Source organism: Podarcis filfolensis (genome assembly GCF_964270895.1).
Source record: "Podarcis filfolensis genome assembly, chromosome: 9".
NCBI lineage: Eukaryota > Metazoa > Chordata > Lepidosauria > Squamata > Lacertidae > Podarcis > Podarcis filfolensis.
Window position 1 is genome coordinate 41,918,392 of NC_139610.1, and position 23,361 is coordinate 41,941,752.

At 42.4% G+C, this 23,361-nt stretch overlaps 1 protein-coding gene across 2 annotated transcripts in view; it reads right to left on the reverse strand.

Annotated features, from left to right (window-relative positions):
* GAB1 (GRB2 associated binding protein 1) overlaps window positions 1-23,361 on the reverse strand; it is an 82,237-nt gene that overhangs the window by 57,707 nt on the left and 1,169 nt on the right. The window lies entirely within an intron of this gene.

A 23,361-nucleotide genomic window follows, 5' to 3' on the forward strand; every position in this document is an offset into this window, starting at 1 on the left:
CAAGTAGAAGTTTCTTTGCTCATGCAAGAGCACAATCAGATCCAAGGACAATTTTTAGTTTGGGCTTTCAGAGTTACATTTTCCTTAGCTAAAGGAAACAATAAATGCTTTAAGCAGTGTTTCATGGCAATAAATTGTATTTCTAGTTAATCAGTATCCATTAGCCTGTAAATTTAATTTTCTGCTTCAAATCTGAGTTATCAAATTATAACAAGATTCTATTGAATTCTACTAGTTACAGTGAGTAATTGACTAAATTAAAGGGCATTCCCACCCTCCTCAAAAGTTTTTCTTTAATTAAGAATGGAATCACTGCCAAGATCTTTGAAAAACAACTCTCTGTATTGCCTCTCAGGTTGTTTTTAAAATTCTCACTGCAATCTTCCGTCACATTCAGACATTTGTTGGGAGCTTCATGAAACCACAGAGAAGCACAGTGGCTACGGGCTCCTCTCTTATCTTTCTCCTCCTACTACTGCATGCTGGCTTCAGTGTGGAGATGCTGACATAAATTAAGCCAGAGTTCATTACATTCAAATAAGGCAACTGTGGCTTAGGTCACATAGCACAAATGGGTAATAAACCAGGCTCCAATCATGAGACAGTGTAAAAAGTCCTTGTCTGCTCTGGTAACCCCATTGCTCTCAAGGTGTGTAAGGGAATAGCTAAAAAGGCATGAGTTGGGGGAAGTACAAGTTATTTAGTGACCACTCCAAGATCAGATTCAATATGTGCCTTGACTTGAGCCAGGATGATTCTTCTTTAAAGACCACACTTTTAAAGGCCATAGTATCAGCACAAGAGCAGAATGAACACCCCAGCAGCCACACTTGGGTTCATCAAAGATCGTGAGGAGAACTGGTTTCATTCATGCAACATTATTGTTTACAGCAACCAGTGCCACTTCCCTGGCAAAAAAACTTAAGCATTTAAGCCATTCTGAAATGAGCAAAGCCAGACGGAACATTTCAATCCTGCTTCATCTGACCAGCACAAGGTGCTCCTGTATCCATGGCAGATCACCACAATATGTTAATAGGGTAATAAAGAGCAGAATGGCCTGGTTTGCACAAAATGCTAAGTTACTGCGTAATAAAGCATAGCTTAACGTCTTGTGCAAACCAGGCCATTCTGTTCTTCTTAGCAGTATGTGCTAATTCTGCCCAATATGACTGCCAACAAACCATTATCTGAAGCCATGGTTTGTTGCTGGCTTACCAGACTTGGTTTGTTTTAATTATGGTTTGGTATTATGTATGAACTCAGCACCCTTCTCAGTTTTTGAGCACTCCACCCCAACATTCACCAAGCTACAAAGGCACAAAGCAATAGCAGCTAATAAACTAAACTAAACTTTGGAGAACAAGCCACTTTCTGGAAGGCTCGTTCAGGAATTCTGGGAGGGCTTCAGGACATTTCCTGATAAATGTTGAGCATGTGTGTTCTCATCAGTCCTGTAAGTGGCCATTTCTACCATTGGGCAGGGCCTGACCAATGGGGTTTCTGTCCCCTCTACATTTCTTGGATTGTTTTGCAATGGATTTACCGTATTTTTCGCTCCATAGGACGCACCAGCCCATAGGACGCATCAAGTTTTTTGGGGGGGAAATAAAGGGGGAAAAAATTATTTCCCCCCCAGGCGCTTGTGGTGCCGGCAGCGGGGAGAAGCGCTCTTCTCCCTGCCGCCCGCCCTCAGACCAGGTCCGGGGACAGCGGGGAGACGCGCTGCGCCTCCCCGCTGTCCCCGGAGCTTGCAGGGCAGGCAGCGGGGAGAAGCGCTCTTCTCCCTGCCGCCCGCCCTCAGACCAGGTCCGGGGACAGCGGGGAGACGCGCTGCGCCTCCCCGCTGTCCCCGGAGCTTGCGGGGCAGGCAGCGGGGAGAAGCGCTCTTCTCCCTGCCGCCCGCCCTCAGACCAGGTCCGGGGACAGCGGGGAGACGCGCTGCGCCTCCCCACTGTCCCCGGAGCTTGCGGGGCTGGCGGCAGGGTCTCCCCTCTCACTCTGCAGGCTTCAGCAAAAGCCTGCATTCGCCCTATAGGACGCACACACATTTCCCCTTCATTTTTGGAGGGGAAAAAGTGCGTCCTATAGAGCGAAAAATACGGTACATTCTTCCTCACTTCCTTTCCAGTGTTAGCAATATGTGCATGTTGTATTTTACCATGCTATTTATCAATAACTATATGTCAACAAAGTCTTCCCTAATACAAAGATACCATCAGATAGATTTTTCATCCCATTCCTTAGGCAGGCTCTTTTTAGAGCAGCAACAACAGACACTGCAACACAGATATGTCCACTTTAGGATTTAACATCAGTGCCTCATCTTCGTGCACTCTACAATGCTAGGAGTTCCAAGAAACTAGCATCCGAATATCGAGAAATTGCTTCTCTACACTTTTGCCCTGCCTTTTAAAAATCTTCTTTGGAGACACAAATGTTGTAAAGCCATAAGAGATACATGCATTAATTTTTAATGACTTTCATCTAATACAGTAAATTATTCAGCAGTGCAATTTCTTTCAGCAGATTATAATAAGGACAAGATGGTAATCTATAACTCGATAACAGGGTGTTAGAAGTTTGCTCCTTACCAAACTTTACTGCAATAATCTAGAGCTAAAATGTTCACTCTCTCTTATTTAATAATAATAATAATAATAATAATAATAATAATAATAATAAATTTTTATTTGTATCCCACCCTCCCCGGCTAAGGCCGGGCACGGAGCTGCTAACATCATAAAAACAACACAATAAGCATAAAAACAGGTACACCTGATCATCAAATTCCTTAAATTTGATACAGACTGTATTTTTTAAAATAGCCCTCTCGGTTCCTTTTAGATAGTTCTAATTATCAGAAATTTAAGACCTTTATCCCATAAAATTAGTAAGGCCCTATGCAGCTTCAACAGTGCTTACAGCAAATATATACCGGTAGCTTCTTCCATCAGTTAAGCGAGCAGTGCATTCCAGTCATCGCCCTCAAAACACCTCCTACCTCAGGGCAGGGCACTAACACTTAATTCCTGCATCACCATCCTCAAAGCATTCATCATATTAGCAAAAGAACAAACAAGCCTTCAAACAGATCAAAAGTTCCAACAGGCTGCACGCCACAGAAAAGTTTTATACAGCACGCCTGATCACCACTTCTTCAGTGCTTTCTGATCATTATCCTAAACCTTAGTTTTCTTTCTCTCTCATGTGGAATGGTCAATGCCAGTAACACAAATGTTTCAGAAGAAATGGATAATCTCAAAACCAGTATCTTAGGCCTTGGATATTTTGTTCTTCAATGGAGGTTGATGGGAGATGGCACAAAGGACATCATTGCTAATGGCAGTTCAATTACAATTCAAAGTGAGCCATGCATCATAGTAGAAAAGTCTGCCTGAGATAGGCAAGACTAGACCTGCCCAAATTTGGCAACAACTCCAATGTGGTATATTACAAGTGCATTGTTACAAACCCTGGGCTCAGCTATGAACACAGCTCTTAAATGCTTGGTCACAAAACACACTTCACAACATATCCTTAGACATTCCCCCCCTCCAATCCAGCTTCAGATGCAACAGAAAATTGTGGTTGCCTGCCTCAGGCTTGTGTGCTTCTATTCCCCTCTCCTCCTCCTCCTCCTAAAAGAAAAAGAAGAAAATAAAAATATGCCACCTTCAAATGAAGCAGAGCTCCACATGATGCCCACCCAGATTCAAGAAACTGTGGTTTGCATGAACTATGGTTAATGGGACCTAAGATCTGAAACCAAGTTTAGGCTTGTTCTCAATAACCAGATTTTACAACCATGGTTTTTTGAGCTCAGATGTCACAAGAGACTGTGGTTAGTTTAAAAACAAAAGCACAATCCTTCTCTTTTCCTCTAGCATATGAAAGCAAGAGGAGAGTGAAATGGGAAGGCAGATAATGGGGAACAGCAGCCAAAGCAGATGGTGAACAGGGAACAAGCAGGGTACCTGCATCTAGTATAATGGGCAAGATGTTGGTTATCGTACAGCATCCTTTTTTCTTTTCCAACCATTAGTGGGGCAGATACAGAGTGCAGCAAATCCTCTGTTGTGGCTCCAGCCGCACCTGCCATCTTTGGTGGTTCAGAGACACTCTGGGGATGTGAAAATGGTGTCCATGGCTGCAGTCTCAGCCACAGCTACTGCACTTGCCCACCTGATAAATGTTAAATAAAAGAGCCCTACCAGCTTCCTGGTAGAGTATGAGAGTAAGACAGAGCATTGCAAGGTGTATGTGGGGGAGTGGGGAAGACAGTGTGGTGGCAGCAGTGGAGCAGCCAGAATGGCAAGTAGGGGAGCCCAGAAGGCAGTTTATTCAGGGCTCTCTCAAATCTGGCAGCACTGTTGTCTTAAAGCATCATCCAAGGATGAGTTCCAATGACAAAACTTTTCTCAAATAAAAAAGAGAGAGGCTGAATTCGGACCACATAGCAAAAAACCCCCAAGGTTATACATCTTAAGGTCTCAGTTACATGTTGTAGATGGCGCTTTATCCCCCTATTCAGTTTTTGCAAAAATGAGCATTTACGTATTAGGGAACTATAAAATTATTTGCTCCGAGAGACAAATCTATCTTCATCTGAATTACAGCGCCACTTCTCAACATGTCTAACAAGGTGCTGCCCCCACTTCCAAAGAGGCCACAGAGGCCTACATTAGCATAGGTCACTGGCTTTTACTAGCCACTGGGGGCTGGAAATCAGCGCTACGCTACATAAAAACTGAAGTTGCATCAATGTTTTATGAACATCTGTTTTTGTACGTGGGTTAGATTCCAGAATAAATTTGATGTGCACATAACCAGATTGCTAAGCCCTCTAAATGCAAGAAGGCAGGAGCCTGGGTGTGTCTGAGAACAAAGTAGAAGAAGCCCTGCTCACTTAGTCACTACTGCTCTAGAGTGTGCAGTTCCTGGGCCCACGTCACCTCAACAGCCCCTCACCTAGACTGCCCTGCCCTGCAGAAAGTATCCCACAATTCACTTTTGCCTCCATATCATTTCCTTACCTGCAGCCTCTTCACATGCAACAGAGCATAGATCCTGTATGTGCATCCAAGCCAGTGCTAAACAATGTATCAGCCCTAGCTTGCTTTCTGATCCTTCTGGTGCAGCCTTCCTGCTCCTAAATAAGCCACTGGGACTAGCCTTGTTAAAATACTTATAACCTGCTTATATACCTATCAAGGATCCCCCCCCAATGGTTAAGAAAACTGTCTGTGTGTGTGTGTGTGTGTGTGTGTGTGTGTGTTATAAACAAATCAGAAGAAACATCTGGCAGGCATCAAACACAGCCCAACTTCAGCAACAATAAAATAAAGGATATATTCAGCTGTCACCAAGCAAATGCCCCCTGCCACCGAAAAAGCAGGGCGCTGAAAAGGAAGCAGTGAGAAAGCCAAATGGACCACTTCTTATGGAAGAAAATTAGACCAACAAGCCCCTATCTTACAAGCCTAGCTGGCACATTGAAGATGGTGAAATGATGTGGCACAGGGCCTTGGATGAGAGTCTGACCAAGGAGTCAAGTCGTTTTGATTCTGATTTGCCTCAGCTTGGCAGGCTTTCTTCATCAGACACAGAAAGACTGGCTTGTTGTTCAATGTTTAGACCCTATGCTAGCTCTCCTACAAAGACCAATGAGCCCTTTGGGGAAACTTAAAAAGAAAAAATGGTCCCAGTTTGGTATGTGACCCAGATATGAAACCTCTAATTCAACTTGGTGAGCCAAACCTTTGCCCCAGAACAACAACAAGCTTACACTAATGTTTAAAAAAATAAATTGTAAAACTGATATTAGTGGCATGCTAACTCTTAGTAGAAGCACCATTATTGCAAGTTTGTTATAACTACATTTGAAACCATCAAAGAGGGACAACAAAAGACTTGGAGGAAGCAGGTGAATGCCAAGAACTTCCATGCAACCCATAATACCCATCTCTTAAAAAAAAAAAAAGGCTTTCAGAATCTCAGTTTTCACCACCCAAAAAGAAAATGTCTGCAGCTGTCATCCTGGTAGGGAAAAAAGGCTTTGAAAATGAAGCGTGAGGTCAAGAAGGCTGGCAGACCCTCACATTTATCTCTCATACCACAAAGGAATAGTGAATGAAAAACTTTGTCACATACATGCCTGGGGAAGGCTCTGTAACAATGAAGAAATTTGCTTCATTCTAACTGCCAAAACTATAATTCCAAATGGACTTATCTCAAAGAACTCATTTTGTACAATTCTAAATCTCAATTAAGCCTATATTGAGATCCCAGCTTCCGAAGCCCATGCAAACCTCCAACATGCAGCATTCACTGTGGACAATCAAGAAAAGATAGTACCATGTATACTCTTCAAATTCCTGCAAATTCTACACAATTGTGATACTTTTTTATAGTGTAAGGAGGCAGGCTGGACTCTGGCATCATGCTAATCCAAACCAAGACTTGGCACAAATATACAGGATCCATGTGAAATTTGCTCTCTGGTTATTCTGCTGCTTGCACTAGGGCATAGATTTGCCCTGTGGTTTATGGTCTGTCTGGGAGAGCTAAACCATCGCTTAGCTTGGCAGAACACAGCAGCAGTAGCAGAATTGGAAACTCTCCCCACCCCCACCCCAGTTAACCCTAAACTGCTAGCACATTTGCAAAGCTAAGCAGGGTCTGGTATGGTTTCAAATTGGATGGGAGACCTCATGTTGAGATTCCTACACTGCAGAGGTTTGGACCAGATGACCTCTTGGGATCCCTTCCAACCGTATAGTTCTATGATCTTCTATGATTAATTCTTTTTGACACAAGCCAACTTCATAAATCATGGTGGAGAGGTAGCTTGTTTTAAGCAGACCACCAACAGTGATGTGGGGTAGAAAATTTTTTTTTGCTTTGTGTATTTGTTTCCCAACTTCTTTAACAACAATTGCAAAAACAGCAATAGGCAAACTTGCAAGTTTCCTAGTTTTTAGCTTTGTTTGCAAAATATAAGTGAAAAAACATGCTGAATTAGATCCTGTTCTAGGCCAACATAACATTTTCTGATGCAAACTGAAAATGTTACTATGCAATTCACTCTATGCAAATTAGGACTTTTGATATTTTTCCAAGTCAACATCTTCCAGAAATCCCACGTCACTGACCCTAATTAAGCTGAACCACAACTTGTTTGGTTCAGCCAACACCGCGCACACTGTGGTTAATTTTTTTTTTAAAGCAGCAAAAACTTGCAAAGTTCTCCTTGAGGCAACATGCTGTGAAGTAAAAGGAGAGGGTGCACGTGAACCTGGAGGGAGGCTTGACATATTTTTGTCACAATAAACCATGGTTCATCATGACTTCCAAAGGCAGCCAATGTATACACATACTAGAAAGCTGCACTCAGTCACATTTTCCTGGCATGCATATATGTAGAGAAACAGAAATATAAACTACTGTACACACATGCCACCTTTTTCTAGATATTGGTGCTTTCTGTACAGGAAATACATCATGTTGAAAGTAGCCTTTGGTGTTCAAAGGAACAAGACTGAACTCATCACACTCAGAGGAAACTGTTGTTAAGTTGCAATTCAGCTAATAACTCCTGTTCTGAAGTAACATTTCTTCTACTGCTATTTTTAAAGCAATCCCTTTCTGGAAAAAAACTGGCACAGCAACTACCATTGCTGTCCCTTACAAAATATGCTGTGTCACCATATAATTATAAGACTTTCATAATCCACATACACGAAAGGACAAGTCAAGTGTTTCCCAATTTTGGAGGGCTTAACTGTAAAGATTAGTTGTCTTTGAATACTTTTCGCAGTGCAAGATGATTTCCTCTTTTCAAACCAGCTTAGGGGAAGCTAATACAGTGCTAATATGATGTTGCTAAACTACAATTCTCATCAACCATTGCTTTTGCCAGCTGAAGCTGATGCGAGTTCTAGTCCAAAAACCTATGGAGGGAGCCATACTGGCAACCCCTGTAAGGTCAGCCAAACATCCCTCTTCTCCAAAACACCAAGGACTCTAGGCCTCAGCATGTAACTAGTCACACGGGAGAGATGAGACGCTCTGAAAATACTTTTCACAGCTATTTGCTGACTGTCACAAGTCTAAGGTCACATCTACACTGCACATTTAAAGCACTCATACAGCTTTAACAGTCATGGCTTTCCCCCCAAAGAATCCTGAGAACTGTAGTTTGCTAAGGTTGCCGGGAACTGTAGCTCTGTGAGGGATGGTTAAACTACAAATTAATAGAAATTTACTCTATTAAGCCTCATACTGAATTTTCTTTTAGGCACTCCTACTGAAGGTCACTTCTAACAAGCTGAAGCCTCCTTGTTAAGTAGCAAGCTTGATAGGTGTCTGTTCAGAACAGGTAATGGACGTCCCCACAAGAATCTCAGATTTTTAATGTACTGAATTTCAATCCACAAATAGGCATTTTGTCCAAAGATGGGGGGGAAATGTATGAATAAATGAACAAAGGAAGGAGTTACACCTGTGCGTTTAGAAATAGAGTCGCCTAGCATGTAGAGAAATGCAGACACTCTATCATATCCTTTGACAATCTGGTGTCCTCCAGATGTTTTGGAACCAAACACTTTGCCTTGTTGGAAAGCACTTTTATTATCTCTCTCACCAGGACTGTGCATCTCAAATTCATGCAAATGAACAGACAAGCACTGAAACAAAACTAAAAGGGGATTTTCAAATGTAGCCCTATCTGTGCTGAACACATGCAAGCCTGGATTAGTTAATGACCTAACCACAAGGTTGTTCTGAGTGCAAACACAATAAAAGACTGCAAAGCACTTCCCAAATTAAAAGTGTTACATATGCATAGATAAACAGTGCTATGATATATATGTGTCCCCTTGAGAGTTTTCCTGTTTACATGAATACAGGTTCTTGCAAGCAGCTTGTAATTTAAGAAACTGCCCCGGAGCAAAGTTGCTGAGCTACACTTTGCTTTTCCAAGCCAAGCTTTCGTTAGAATAAGTCACTTTCAGTTCTTTAGAGGAATGCCAACATGAAGGGTTTGAAGAATTAGCAAATGATGCATTCTGAAAAAGCCAAGGTAAAAGGCTAGGTTCAGTTGTCGATGACCTCTTCCCAAATCCACTTCAGACGTCAGAGAGGAGGCTCAACTAAGCTAGTCTATGTGGAAGTAGGGAGACAGGACTGACTGACTGTCTTTTAGCATAGAGGATCAAGCCATCCAGCCCCCACATGCAGTCTGAAGTGGTACAACCCAGACACAGATTTACTGCAGTTTGTTTGAGCCAGTGTGCTGATCAGAAAGTCCGACTAGGACCTAGCAGACCAGGGGTTCAAATCCACACTCTACCACGAAGCTCAATGGGTGATATTGGGCCAGTCACTGCTGCTGACTCTAGCTTATTGCTCACGAAGTGGTGAGGATAAAATGAGGACAGGGAGAACCACGTACACCACCTTAAGCTCCTTGTGGGAAAGATGGGACACAAATGTAACAGCGAATGAAAATAAATGTTGCGCAACTTGATTCAGACTGGGTCATATCTCCTTTTTTCTATATTTCCACATCTAATGCCCAATTCATTTTCTCTGTGGCCACACACTGTTGGGGGACATCAGGATAAGTGGGCTACCTCTTGGGACATACGGGCAGAGCCTATCACTGGAACCACTGACGTTATCTCGAATCCCTCCCAGTACCAATAATGGCACTAACTTCACAAACACAACATGGAAAAAAGCCTAGATAATTATTCCTTACTTGAGAGCAGAGATTACTCCAGCTAGAGGCCCACCTAAATAAAATGGCAGTCAGTAGCCTCCAGGAGGGGGACTAGGTATGTATTGCAAGGGAGTTTTAGAGATAGGGTACAGCAACTATGGATATAGGGATGACCAATGGATATTTTCATTTAGTTACTATACTTATGTCCTAGCTTTCCTTCCAAGGTGATGTTCATGGTTCTCAACCACGCCCATTTTTCTGCACAACAAACTTATGAGGATTGGGACATTAGGCTGAGAGTGTGTGTCTAGTCCAAGGTCACTCAGGGAGCCTCATGCTTAAAGAGGGATGAGAATTTGGGTCTCCCAGGCCTGGTCTAGCACACTAACCACTACATCACATCGCTGGCTCTTCACACAGGTAACAGGAGCAAAACATCAAGCTCATAGAATTGCATCAGGGTTCATCTCAACACCAACAAGCCAACACTGCCTCCCAGATTGAGATGGGAGATATCCCAGCATACATAAACGTTACCTACTTGGACCTTAAAAACAAGCAGACAAATCTGCTAGTCCCAACAGGACAAAGTTGACCTGCTACTCACAAGAGATGCTACTGGAGTTTCTCCCCAGCGTTTTCAGCATCTGTTTAATGGATTTTAATGTCACCTATACACAGGGTGCTTTGCTAGCAATTAATGTTGCTTCTTAATGAACAACATCACAGTTCAGCTTCAACACGAGAAAGAAAAATGGGTCAGAATTCTTTAACGCAAATCCAGGCAATTTTTCCAATTGTAAGGAAATTCTTCAGTATAGCGAAGCTTCCAGGGCTTAGACATTATGAGTGCTGCGTCAGATCATTTTGGGAAGAGAAAAAACCTGAAAAACACAACAGACCAGATGTCTGCCTAATAGCTTCAAAGTATTCTTCCTCCCACTTCTTAAAACAATGCACTGAAACCACATGTAACAAGTGCAACTTCATACTTACCATCTTCAGCCCAGATGGAATTCTGAATTTTTTCTAACACGTACATGCATTCACTAACAGGGTGTGAAGGTGCAATTTTTCTAGATACACATGGAAGTGAGCTTTACAGAATTAAATAAAAAAATATTTCCAATGGCAATCAGACTTCCCCTTCTCCCAAGACAGACCTTTGAATAATCGCCAACACAGGCTATGCTTTCAACAAGCTCCACACATACACTGTTACCACGATGCAATTACATTTACTGTAGCCAAGTCTATTGGCCACCGGCTTTAATCAGGTCTTTGTACAGAGCACACATGATCAACCTCATATTTGAAAAAAAGAATGTTGGCATCGAAGATACACCTCCTCCGAAAAACAACTGAGCCTTAGAATATAAAACCTCCAGTAACTTTTCCTCTGAAAAACACCACCTTTTGTTCTAAAGTGGCCTTCAGACTAACAACATAGAGCTTATGCAAAATATGTAGCTATGGAGTTCACAAATCAAAGAAGAGAGAGAGAAACTGAACCATGCGAGAATCCACCAAGAGCTGGGTCTTGCTTCTTATCCCAGAACTGTACATCAGTTTAAAACAGGGATGGCTAACCTTCAATGGTTGGAAGAGCATCCTGGGCAACTCTCCAACAGCTGCATGCCAGCATTGGATGTAGCCACCACAAGCACACCCACCCACACTCCCATGGACACCAAATGCCAATATACAGGCTCATGGAGACACACACACACACACAGGCATACATGGTTCCCGCCCCCTTCCTGCCAATCAAATTGCTCACTGACAGTGTAAGAAACTCAGATATATAAGCCAATCACCAAATAGCACATTAAACCTAGGTTTTGGTCGCCATAACAGACTGACTAGTCACCATCAACTCCCCCCAACAGGGACTGTTGTTGTGGTGCTGTTATTGTTGTTATTTTCATTTATATACCACTTTATATTTTAAAGGGGAGGTGGAGCTCAAAGTGGTTTACAACACATTAAAACATTGAATAAAACAATCCAGAACAGTGACAAGACATCTCCACAGATCGGCCAGTTGACTGGCATGGGGACGTGCGCCACTGCAGAAAATGCTGCTGTGCACCAGTAAGATGGTGGAGACGTTAGTCGCCAAACTTGGAAGCAAAACATCTTCAGCTGTTCACAATTGGATGCACGCCAGTCGCAAAACGAGTCTGGTGCCTGGGGGATTTTGAACATTGCTCACTGGGTGAGACAGAAGGAAATATTTGCATCTCCATTGTGACAGGGGGCAAAATTTTGACCTCACCACCCACCACAGTACCATGAGATTATAATTGCCCCCTCTTCACTGATCAGGTGGTGATTGCTGGTGGACCACATCTTTCTAAATAACATATGCATATATTGGGAAGTCGCTTTAGTCCTACTTCAGCACATCATATTACATCCTTCTATAAATTTGAAAGCACACACATTCTATATTCTGGGAAGTCTGGCATGTACATACAGCTCCCAATCAGGCTCTGACCATGTTCCAGTGGAGCACTAAACCACTAACTATGGCTAAGCAAATTAGTTGAGGCACACAGTTTGAGATCTCCTTCTTCAATCCTTTCTTTTGCGAGTGGGGAAACAAACCACTGAGCAACTGGTTCAGCACTGTGCCTGAACCAGTGCGCTCAGTGTTTCTCTCCATGACCTGGAGATAAGATTCATGTTTGTTATTGGCTTCCCTTTTGTGGCTTGTTTTGCTCCTACAAGTTATGAGCATTGGTTCATATGCAACACTAGGCCAGGGTTTTTCCCCCTTCCCCTTGTGCATAGGCTCTTTTGCTTAACCATAGTTAATGGCTTAGTGGATGCCCAAATGCAGCCTCTGCTTTAGTCAGGATAGAAGCTTAGCAAGCAAGCATCAGAAGGAACCAAACCTGCTTGCAGCACAGTCAAGAAGCTACAATTACATGTGATGTACAAATCTATAGGCAACGTCTTAAAGTCTGGGTAGACAAGTCTATTAAGCAGCTCCTCTGACCAAGGAAGCGTAGCAAGAAGAGCTATTTTATAGTGGCAGGAATTGTTGGCTAAGAGGAGCCACCTGGGTTATGTCTCATCTTATCTGGAAGCTGAAAAAAAAGGTTTTATGGCTGTAGATATTTAGCTAGAATGCCCATGGCCATGGCTGCTATCCTTGTAGTTCAAACTTAACAGCGCCTCTTATATAGTCAGCAACACTAGTTTCTCAGGAAAGGCTAGCAAGTAACTTTAGTATGAACTATAACAATTATTATGCAAGTGTTCACTGCAAGATATGCACAGAGGCAGAGTGTTAAGTCACACCACCCTGTGGGTATAGAATTAAATTTTCCTTTAGCTACACAGCCAGAAAACACTCGCTAGTGTAAAAAAGAATTTTCTCAGAGATGCCAAATATCAAGATCCTTAGTCATTTTGAAATAAGATAGATTTCACTTGTCAATAAAAAATAAAACTGCCCAATTTACTAGTGTAAGACTATATACTTCATTTATGAATCGTTCCCATGAAACATCCTGAAGTGATTTGCAACATACTGTATAATACAATTTGCAACACTTATAACACCTTTGCCAACAAAGGGCGGGGGGAAGACTTCAGACATAGCATGCTGTTCTAAGTTTGGGGTGGGGAACCATCCTAAATGCAAGAAATAAATGAATGTCAGAATCTAGCTAATATTTGGGATAGGAAGGGGAAATGCAAGCTACAGAAGTGTGCCAGAAACACGGGATCCCTGAACCCGCTTATGCAAACCAGCCTTGCCAGCCTGGTTGAATGCAAGCCTTTATGAAACAAGGGCCAGGCACCTACACTTCAAAGAAGGTTCTCAGGTCTGTGCAAAACAGGGTTGCCAAGGTGATGGGGATGGGTGTGAGGTGACAGTAAAATGTGCTGTTTTGCAGAAGGCTTAGGTTTTTGGTGAGAGGTGTGCTGGGAAGAAGCAGAAGACAGGCAGGACCTCCATGAGCTGCTGGGCAGGCCAAAACTATCTTTGCTGATGCCTGAAGAGGCTGCAACTCAGAGACCGGGAACCATGACTGCTTTGGACTCAAGCTTGCTGAAACTATCAGAGGAGCAATAAGAAACTCTCTTGGGGGTATAATGTTCTGCACCTGCTCAATTGCAGACTTCCAGGGGCAAATATGTGTTCATAAACCATATTTCACGAAGACACTAGCCGCCACTGTGCTTTGATTTTCCCCATGGAAACATAACCCTGGGTAGGTGTCTGAAATCCCTGAAATCTCACACAGCTTGTGGGGATTGGGGTGGCATGAAGCTCTCTCTCTCTCTCTCTCTCTCTATATATATATATAGATGACTATACACACTGAATCATCATCACCATCGATTTATGGTCTACAAACCAAAAATGAGATCCAAAATAAAACCATACAAAACATCATCATATTAAGTACAGAGAAAATACAAAGCAGGTTAGAACATAAATGCTATCTGCTCAAGTATGAATATATAAAAGGCAACAAATGCCCCAATAAAGACCAGATCAAAAAACTTACTTTGGAAGAGCAAGGCCAGAGCAAATAAAAACAACAACAGTTAGCTCCAACTGAACCCACTCCTTATCACTTCATGATAAGGTGATGAGTGATGTGAATGTTTCTTTTTCTCCCTGTTCCAAGATTGCTTATATTTATTACTATCTGCACAACAATCCCAGCTTTCACAAATTATTTAATAACTGTTCCTTAGTTCAAAATCCTCCACCCTCCACCCACCTTGCTTCCTGTAAACAAGGTCAACACTCTTGACTGCAGCGCTAAGCGATGTCTTGCATGTGTGAATGGCTAGTACAGATCCAACACAACAGACTGAACTTTAATTTCACCTCCAACAGCACATCTTTCAGCAGGGTTAGTTGACACACTCAGCTGCCAATCTAATATAGAGGGATCAAGCGGTATATATGGGTGTGAGAACCAGACCCTGTTTCTGTATGAGCAACAACTGCCTGCAACATCTGTTCACGAATACAGACATCACCTAGTCCACCTTGGAATAAACAGCATACAGATGGAACATTTCCTGCAAGATCCATTGCCCAAACATGACTAGACAGTTCCTGAAAAAGGTCTGAAAAGCTGCTAGCACACAACAGCATTGCTATTCCCATGTCAAGGAATCTGCCCTCTCAGCAAACAAGAAACAGTTTCATGCATCTTAAAATGTCAGATCTACTGTAGCCTATTAAAATATTTACACAGGAGAAACGGTAGGGTGCTATAAAAAGAAAAACATTTTCTTGTCTCTAGTCTCCCACCCCCACCCCCACCCCGTAATTTACAATCTAAACATTTCTATCCCAAGGGCAAAGCTTCTTTCCAATGAACTGCATGCAGCCAGCAGTAAGGGCGGGGGAAAGTGTGCCTCTCAAATATCAAGTGTTAGGGAACAAGTAATCCTGTTGCAAAAACCTGGCATCAAAAATTATGTTTAGAAAGGGGTAGAAATCAGATCATCACCATGAATGCGGGCAAACTTTATTTTCCCTCCCTACCCCCAAAATAATCAGAACAACAACTCAAAATGTACATTGCACCTATTTACACACATGGAGGTGTATAAAAGGACAGATAAACAACAAATGATCCATGGCTAGGAAGAGCCAAAGCCAACGACCTGCATATCCAGGCTAAGATCATGCCAGCCCATAATTATTGCCATAAGAACTGAAAGGATGGCCTACTTCCATATGAAACCTGCACCGGCATTAAGAAAATCACAGGAGCCTTTTCCCACGTAGGATAAGAGGTCCTTTTCAGTGTTTTGTGGTGCTGCATTTTTGGAATGACAACCCCATAAATCACCACCTGGTGCCTTCTTTGTTGAGACTCAGGTCCCAAATTAATACCTTTTTGTTTGTCTGTATTTCAAGTGGTACATATGAGCACTATCATTTAAACATCTGGAAATACAATGAGGGAAGGCAAATTTAGGTTGCTGAATAGGATGTTGAAATCCAGGTGACATTTTCAGAAATGTTACCTTTTCTGCATGCAAGGCCAACAAGGAATCAATGCACAAGTAGCAGTGGCACCAGCAGGAAGGATTTAAATTTTTGTTAGGCACTGGGGAACATGATGGCATAAGCCAGACCAGAACAAGACACGAACTTCAGACTATTGGTGCTCAATGTCTAAAAAGGTTGCAGCACAATTTTTAAACAATCTCTGGGTATGACCAGATCTAAGAAGATGGATAACAATGACAGCAACTCCAAAAAGCTCAAAAATTTAAGAGGAACTTCACAGAATCACTGTGAGTAGAAATACTAGACCCAACAAGTAGTGGGGACATAGTGGCCTGTTTGGCAAACCATGCTAAGTCAAACCATGGCTTAACATGATTGTACAAGCTCTCCACAAAAAGAGATTTCAGCCACTTTCCTCCTCCCTGGCCATTCTGCTGCTGTAGAATGGCTCAGTGTCTTATCTGAACCTGGGCTCATGGTTTTGTTCTCCTGGCAAACCACAAGCTGTAAATCATAGGATCATTTTTGGTTACAGATCATGGTTAGTCTGGAGAGAGCTAAGTGACAACCCCAGGTTCAGACAGAACGCTAAGCCAAACCATGGCTTAGCTCAGCACAGCATTAGAACAACTAGTGAGATGAACAAAAGAGTTGCAATCTCCTCTCCCAGAGCCTCCTCTCCCATTCATGCTAAGCCATCACTCTTATTACCAAAACATTGAAGGTGATCTTGAGATAGAGAAAAATTAAGGGCACAGCCAAAGGAAGAAACTATTCTAATGTGAGACCTTAACTATATTTACATTGACTGGGTACATACACATCAGGTTGCAACAAGGAGGTGAAATTTCTAGATACAACAAATAATTGTCCCTTATAACCATTAGCCGAGAAGCTGGCTCAAACTTGGACTTAATTCTGAACAAAGCCCATAATCTGGTGAAAGATGTAAGAGTTACTGAACCACTGGGGAGCAGTGACCACAATGCTATCCAATTCAACATGTATGTAAATGGAAAGTTGCCTAGAAAGTCCCAGTGCAGTCATATTTAATTTCAAAATAATTGAAGTATTAGCTAGAAAGAAGCTGGAAGCAAGTCTGTTAAATGGGTCAAATCTCCCCATAATGCTTTGAGGTTATTTAAAAATGAGAATAGAAGCCTAGATAGGGCAGATAAGAAAAGTATGAAACAAGTCACCAGTTAGCAAGCAGAGTCAAGGAAGACAGAAAGAGCAAGAAAGTTTCCTCCAAAATGTTACATCCTTGCCCAGCTGAGGAAAATTTAAAGGAGCAGCAATTCTGGCAAAAGGAAATCTATGCTGGCAAGCAAAAGCAAAAACAGCAGGAACTCCTTGCTACAAACATCAAAACGGCCAATAAACTTTTATTTAAATATATCTGAAGCAGGAAACCAGCTAACTATGGAGGTGGCTGTCTATGAATTGCAGTCGTATTTAAGATGCCATCCAAGTGGTTAGCTGTGAAAGGGGTACTGAAGAAACTTGGGAAGAATGCAGAGAGGGAGAATGAATTCTTTAAACCAGTATTCTGTGTGGAAGATGTTAGACAGATACTCATGGCTGAAGCGCTTTCCCTACCCCCAAGAGGGCAGCCGAAGCAGTAAGAGGCAACAGGAACAGCTATGACTGCAATCCCATCTTCACTAGCCTGGGAGTAAGTCCCACTTAATTTAATTAAACCAACTTCTGAGTAGATATGTATAGAAGTAAGGTAAAGGGACCCCTGACTGTTAGGTCCGGTCATGACCGACTCTGGGGTTGCGGCACTCATCTCGCTTTATTGGCCAGCGTACAGCTTCCGGGTCATGTGGCCAGCATGACTAAGTCGCTTCTGGCGAACCAGAACAGCGCACGGAAACACCGTTTACCTTCCCGCCAGAGTGGTACCTTGCACTTTGACGTGCTTTCGAACTGCTAGGTTGGCAGGAGCAGGGACCGGACAACGGGAGCTCACCCCATTGCGGGGATTCGAACCGCCGACCTTCTGATCGGCAAGTCCTAGGCTCAGTGGTTTAACCCACAGCGCCACCCGCGTCCCCAATGTATAGAAGTACACTGTAAAAAATACAAAATATGACACAGAAATATGTAACAACACTGAGATTAGACCTATTACCAGATGGTTGGGAGGTAGGCAATGTAGCACCAATTTAACAGGGGACAGCTGTACAAAATTACAAGCCCATTGCCCCAAATTTGTTCCTCATAAACTAGTGAATATTTCTATTAAAGTTAGAATTACTGAGCACGTGGAAGAATAAGTCTCACTGAAGGAGAATCAGTATGCTTCCTGCAAAGGGAAATCCTATTTGAGTAACCATTTTTGCAAGGGAAGGGATTGAACAACAGTGCCAGAAGCCAGGCTGGCACAAGCATGGGGAACCTGCAACTCTTCTGGTGTTGTTGGGCTCCAACTCCCATCAGTCCCAGCCCCCAACTGGCCAGTGCTGATGGATGATGGAAGTTGTAGTACTTGGAGGTTACCAAGTTGGGGAAGACTAGCTTGCACACCTGCTCCCAACCTGGCTCAATACTGCTTCTGATCTTGACACCCTCTGTCAGCTGCACTTCGCTTCTGCCTCTGCCCCTTCTGATCTCCATATGCCTTCTCAATAAATCAATTAGAAGTAGAATCGACATAGGCAATGCGCAACACATAATTGAACTGATGGCATCTGCTGTCAAAATATGTGTTGATGGCAGCTGGCTTACATGGCTTTAAAACAAATGGCTTTAGACAAATACATGGCAGCTAAATCTGCCAATAGCTATTATCCTTAAAAGGAACCTCTCCATGTTAAAGAGACAGCAAGCCTCTGGTAAAAGTTGCTGGAGGAAAGACATCACTTCACATCCTATTTGTGGGCTTCCCAGAATCATCCCAGTTGTCCAGTGTCAGAAGCAAGATGCTGGTTGACCACTGTGAGAACAAGGATGCTGAACTAGTTGGGCCTTTGGCCTGACCCACCAGGTTCTCTTTTGCTGGGATAAAGTAACCATCTCAGGAAAGTCTAGTGGAGTTTCTGTACAATGTTGACTGTGTGCTTGGGAGTCCCTTTCGTTTTTTATGTCATACTCCCTCCCCAATATTTTTGGTACTCCATAATAGTTGCAAATTTGACAGATCTGCAAATAGAAAACAAGAAAACCTGGCATCATAAAAGGAAAACCCAGATCTCACATATCTAAGATCTTCCTCTGATAGAATGGGGCATGGAAGAAGGAGGAGGATACACGAGGAAAGAGCCTTCTGTTGCTCCAGTTTTTCGCAAGATATACTACTGCTCATTCACTTGAGTAAGTTTACATGAGAGATGGTACAGCAACACATCTTTGAATCTGTTTTGAATCACTTCAGTCATTCCAGTAAATTTATTCTAAGTGGCTGCACATAATTTAAATCCCCAAGAGCACTGTGGAAAAATGAAACCTTGGGAGAACCCAGTGACATTTAGCCTGATCAAACTTACTCAAGAAAAGGTGTGGCAACTTGCTTTCTGAATTTTTCAAGCAACAGTTTCCTTTAATGTTGATTGGGCAGAGCAACAGTCTTAGGCTAAACACAACCACAACAATACTTAACCCAAATCCAGTTCGCAAAGCCCTCCAGGAGACCTTAAGCTAAGAGTCACAGGAGACAAACAATGCATCAGAACTTGTAAGCTAAGCAAAACAGGAGTCCATACAACCAGTTAAAGGACGGGTTTGAAGGGAAGATGAAAGCTTGCCTGCAGTCGTGAACGCCAAGTAGGGGATTTTACTGGATCACAAAACATGTGAGGCAATAAAGTTCCACACTAGTCAGGAAAGGAAATGTGAAGTGAAAGTCTGCCATACAGCATTTCTAGAAGCAACCCTGAAGCACAAATATGCCTGCAGTAGGAATACTGCATGAGAAATTCATATTTATTGGCCTGGCCTCTCCTGCTTTTGCCTGAACATAGTTGCTTTAGCCCCCTCCCCAATATGAAGCAAATGAACAAATATCTGCCAGAAAAATGGAAGGAAATCCCACATATGTAGTCGCACTTATTAAGTTAAGCATGATCATCCACTTTATCTCTCAGTAAAAATGCCTCAGTAGGGTTGACAGAGGAGAAAAGTAATATACATTGAACCAAAGCACGTGTGACAGGACTATAAATAAAGGAGTTAATGATTACCTCAATTTATTGTACTAATTGCTCCTAGGAGCCCGCCTCAGAAGAAACAACAACTAGATCTCTTCTACCAAAAACAAACCATACACCCATTCACCACACCCAAATAGAATACTTCTCTGCCTATAGACACAGGTTTTATTAACTTCCTTACCACCCTCATATAATAAAGTGGTAGGATCTTTCTTCTTGATATGATGCTTCACAATCTACTTCCCAGAGGCCAGAGATGGAGAACATTTAGAATATGGATGACAAATCACTAATGAGGAGATGGAAAGAAGACTTCAAAACTGAGGGGTAAAACCTTTACTAGTTCTAATTAGAGGCACTTGAGGAATTCAGTCTTTGCACATTCCAAAATGGACTGGGTTGATCTGCATCTCCCAAACCAATACACAAATTGGAACATAGTTATCCACTAGCATTCACACTTCCTGAATGTTCCAATGCAGTTCTTAGTTCAAAAAACAATATAACCTATATTGACAGCACATCTTATCCATGTCTACTTATAGTCAGTCCAATTAAGTTCAATGGGGCCTACTCCCAAAGTATACGATTTGAGCCTTAATTTTTAAAAGATATCTTACATTTCAAAATTCATTTTAGACAAAAAATATACTCAGAAATGTGTGTTTAAATACATATTTCTGTTCAAATTGGTGGAGTTTCTTAAGCATGGATTTATGGGGTGAACACAAAGCAAAAGTGATGCAAACTGGAAATAGACTTATTGACCCATCCTTGCTTATGGTATAATAGTTGAATGATTGATATGTGTATTTTTATAATATATATTTCTGTTGAAACACCCTAAAAAAGAGGCTTGCAATTGAAAGGAAAATAGGAAAGTATTTAATATACTGCAGCAGCAAGACTAAATGGATGATATCCTACTGAGCTGAACTCAGAGTAGACCTATTAATATTAATGGACAAATCAGTCATGCCCTTTGACCTCAATGGGTCTGCTCCAAGCATGACTTAGTGGGCTATTGCCCTACAAATCTGATCCAAAGACTGCCTTCCTTCCTCCAAATGAAGAGGCCTTCTTCATTAGAAGAAGGTAACTTATGAAGCTAACCCAACACTTCACCTAACAACAAGTCTGACACTATGATGGTATTCCCTCAATTTTTTGCCTGATTGCTTAAATGTCAACCATAGAGAAGTGATTCACCAGCCTAGTTGCTTCATATACAGTTCCTCCCAAGATTTATTATTTTGAACTGCTATTCCACAGATACAAGCTCATGTCCTTGGGCTTTTTCACATGTGCCACTAACCCTATTAGTCATTAGTTCAGGTCATGGCCAAAGCTTTCTCTATGAAGCCCAATTTCATCTCATCCCAAGATTCTACTCAGGTACTGTTTTTTTAAAATTGGACTTGCTTAAACCACTTATCCCTTTACCACTTCAAACCCAGATTTGCTTAAAGGATCAAGGTGTTTAACGGAGCTTGAAGCGAGACTTAGGGGCTTCCCACTCCTGTCCCTTCCAAGGATAAATATGTGATAACTTGACGATCACCACTGCAAGACAACATCCTGTTTAACCAGAGGTGACAACATGCAAGGAAAGAGTTATAGGTTAATAATGATATTTAGGTATTTCTAATGTTAGGATGTCTACTCATATAAACTACTTGAATGCCTCCATTACTGAGACATTTCCTCTGTATCAGAAAATGATGAATTATCTACTTCAACAAGCCAAACTCTGCTAAGCATTTAGAGCCCACCTACAATGTATCATACCACTTTAAACAGTTGTGGCTTCCCCAAAAGAATCCTGGGAACTGCAGTTTCCGAAGGATGCTGCAAGTTTAGGAGACACCTATTCCCCTCAGGGGATGCGGGTGGCGCTGTGGGTTAAACCACAGAGCCTAGGACTTGCCGATCAGAAGGTCGGCGGTTTGAATCCCTGTGACGGGGTGAGCTCCCGTTGTTCGGTCCCTGCTCCTGCCAACCTAGCAGTTCGAAAGCACGTCAAAGTGCAAGTAGATAAATAGGTACCGCTCTGGTGGGAAGGTAAATGGCATTTCCGTGCACTGCTCTGGTTTGCCAGAAGCGGCTTTGTCATGCTGGCCACATGACTTGGAAGCTGTATGCCGGCTCCCTTGGCCAATAAAGCGAGATGAGCACCGCAACCCCAGAGTCGGCCACGACTGGACCTAATGGTCAGGGGTCCCTTTACCTTTATTCCCCTCAGAAAGCTAGAATGGTGTAACAATCAAAATCTCTCTCTCTAGGGGAATTGCAGCTCTGTGGGGAGATAGGGGGCTGCTAACAACTCTCAGCACACTTAACAAACCACAGCGCCCATAATTCTTTGGGGGGAAACTATGACTGTTTACAGTGGTTTCATAGCGCTTTAAATGTCTAGTGCAGATGGGACCTTAGTCAGGGCTAGACAACGTGAAAATGGTTGCTTTTTGTTTTCTAAGGACAGTCTCTCTTTTTGTTGTACTAACTAGAGTACTTAGTGTTTTGTTTTTGTTTTGTTTAGAGACCAGAATCCAATGGTGTAGCTTGAGAAATGTTATGCCTGAAGGTATGAGAGAGAATGGGCAGTCTCATTAGCACCCCTAGGAGTGAAGGGATTAAAATAACATGTATTGAAATGTAGAAATTTAGGAGGCAAAGGTTTGGTATTAAAACCAAAGGCTTCTAGGAGTATTTGGTCTTCCTATCCTAATCTGAATGGCACTAGGGATAACAGAGTTCTGCCAATTAGTTACATCTCACTGCAACTAAAATACATAATCTATAGAGGCACCACATATTAGAGACGGCTGCAAAATCATCAATGATATATGTAAGAATCGATGTCACGGGCAGATTTTATTTATACATGGCTGCACAGCTCAGATAAACTAGATTTGTGCGCATTTACACCTGGGAAGGAAAATTAGGGAAGAATCTGGGTTTAAAAAAAATTACTTGGTTTCTAAGCATCTATGGTACCACCCCCACCCCAAAATCGCTGCGTTACTCTGATACTCTGGCTTCCCCATTGGGTGTCCTTTGAGTGGCAATGTCTGCTGCACATACAAATCTTAAACAAACACACAAGCTCAGATAAGTTGTGTTATGTGCACTAGGAAGCCATATGGCTGCAGGTTCACATGTAGCTCCAACAACACACCTACATGCACGATTATGCACATGCGACTATCTGTTCACAGCCTGCAGGTTATTTATCGCACGGGTGTCCTTTCAGTGGAGGGGAGGGGGGACCTTAGAGTTGTATTTTATGCTGCAAATCGGATTGGACAGACAGCATATACAAGGATAACCAGCGGAAGTTCGAAGAACAAAATTATCACCCGGTTCCAAAAGGATCTCCCGTCTTCCACCCCTTTTTTTTCTCTTTAAGACAACCGTTCCAGGAAAAAAACCAAAAACTTAGCGTCCTCTGGACTCAACTTCGCCCGCTCCCCCACCGC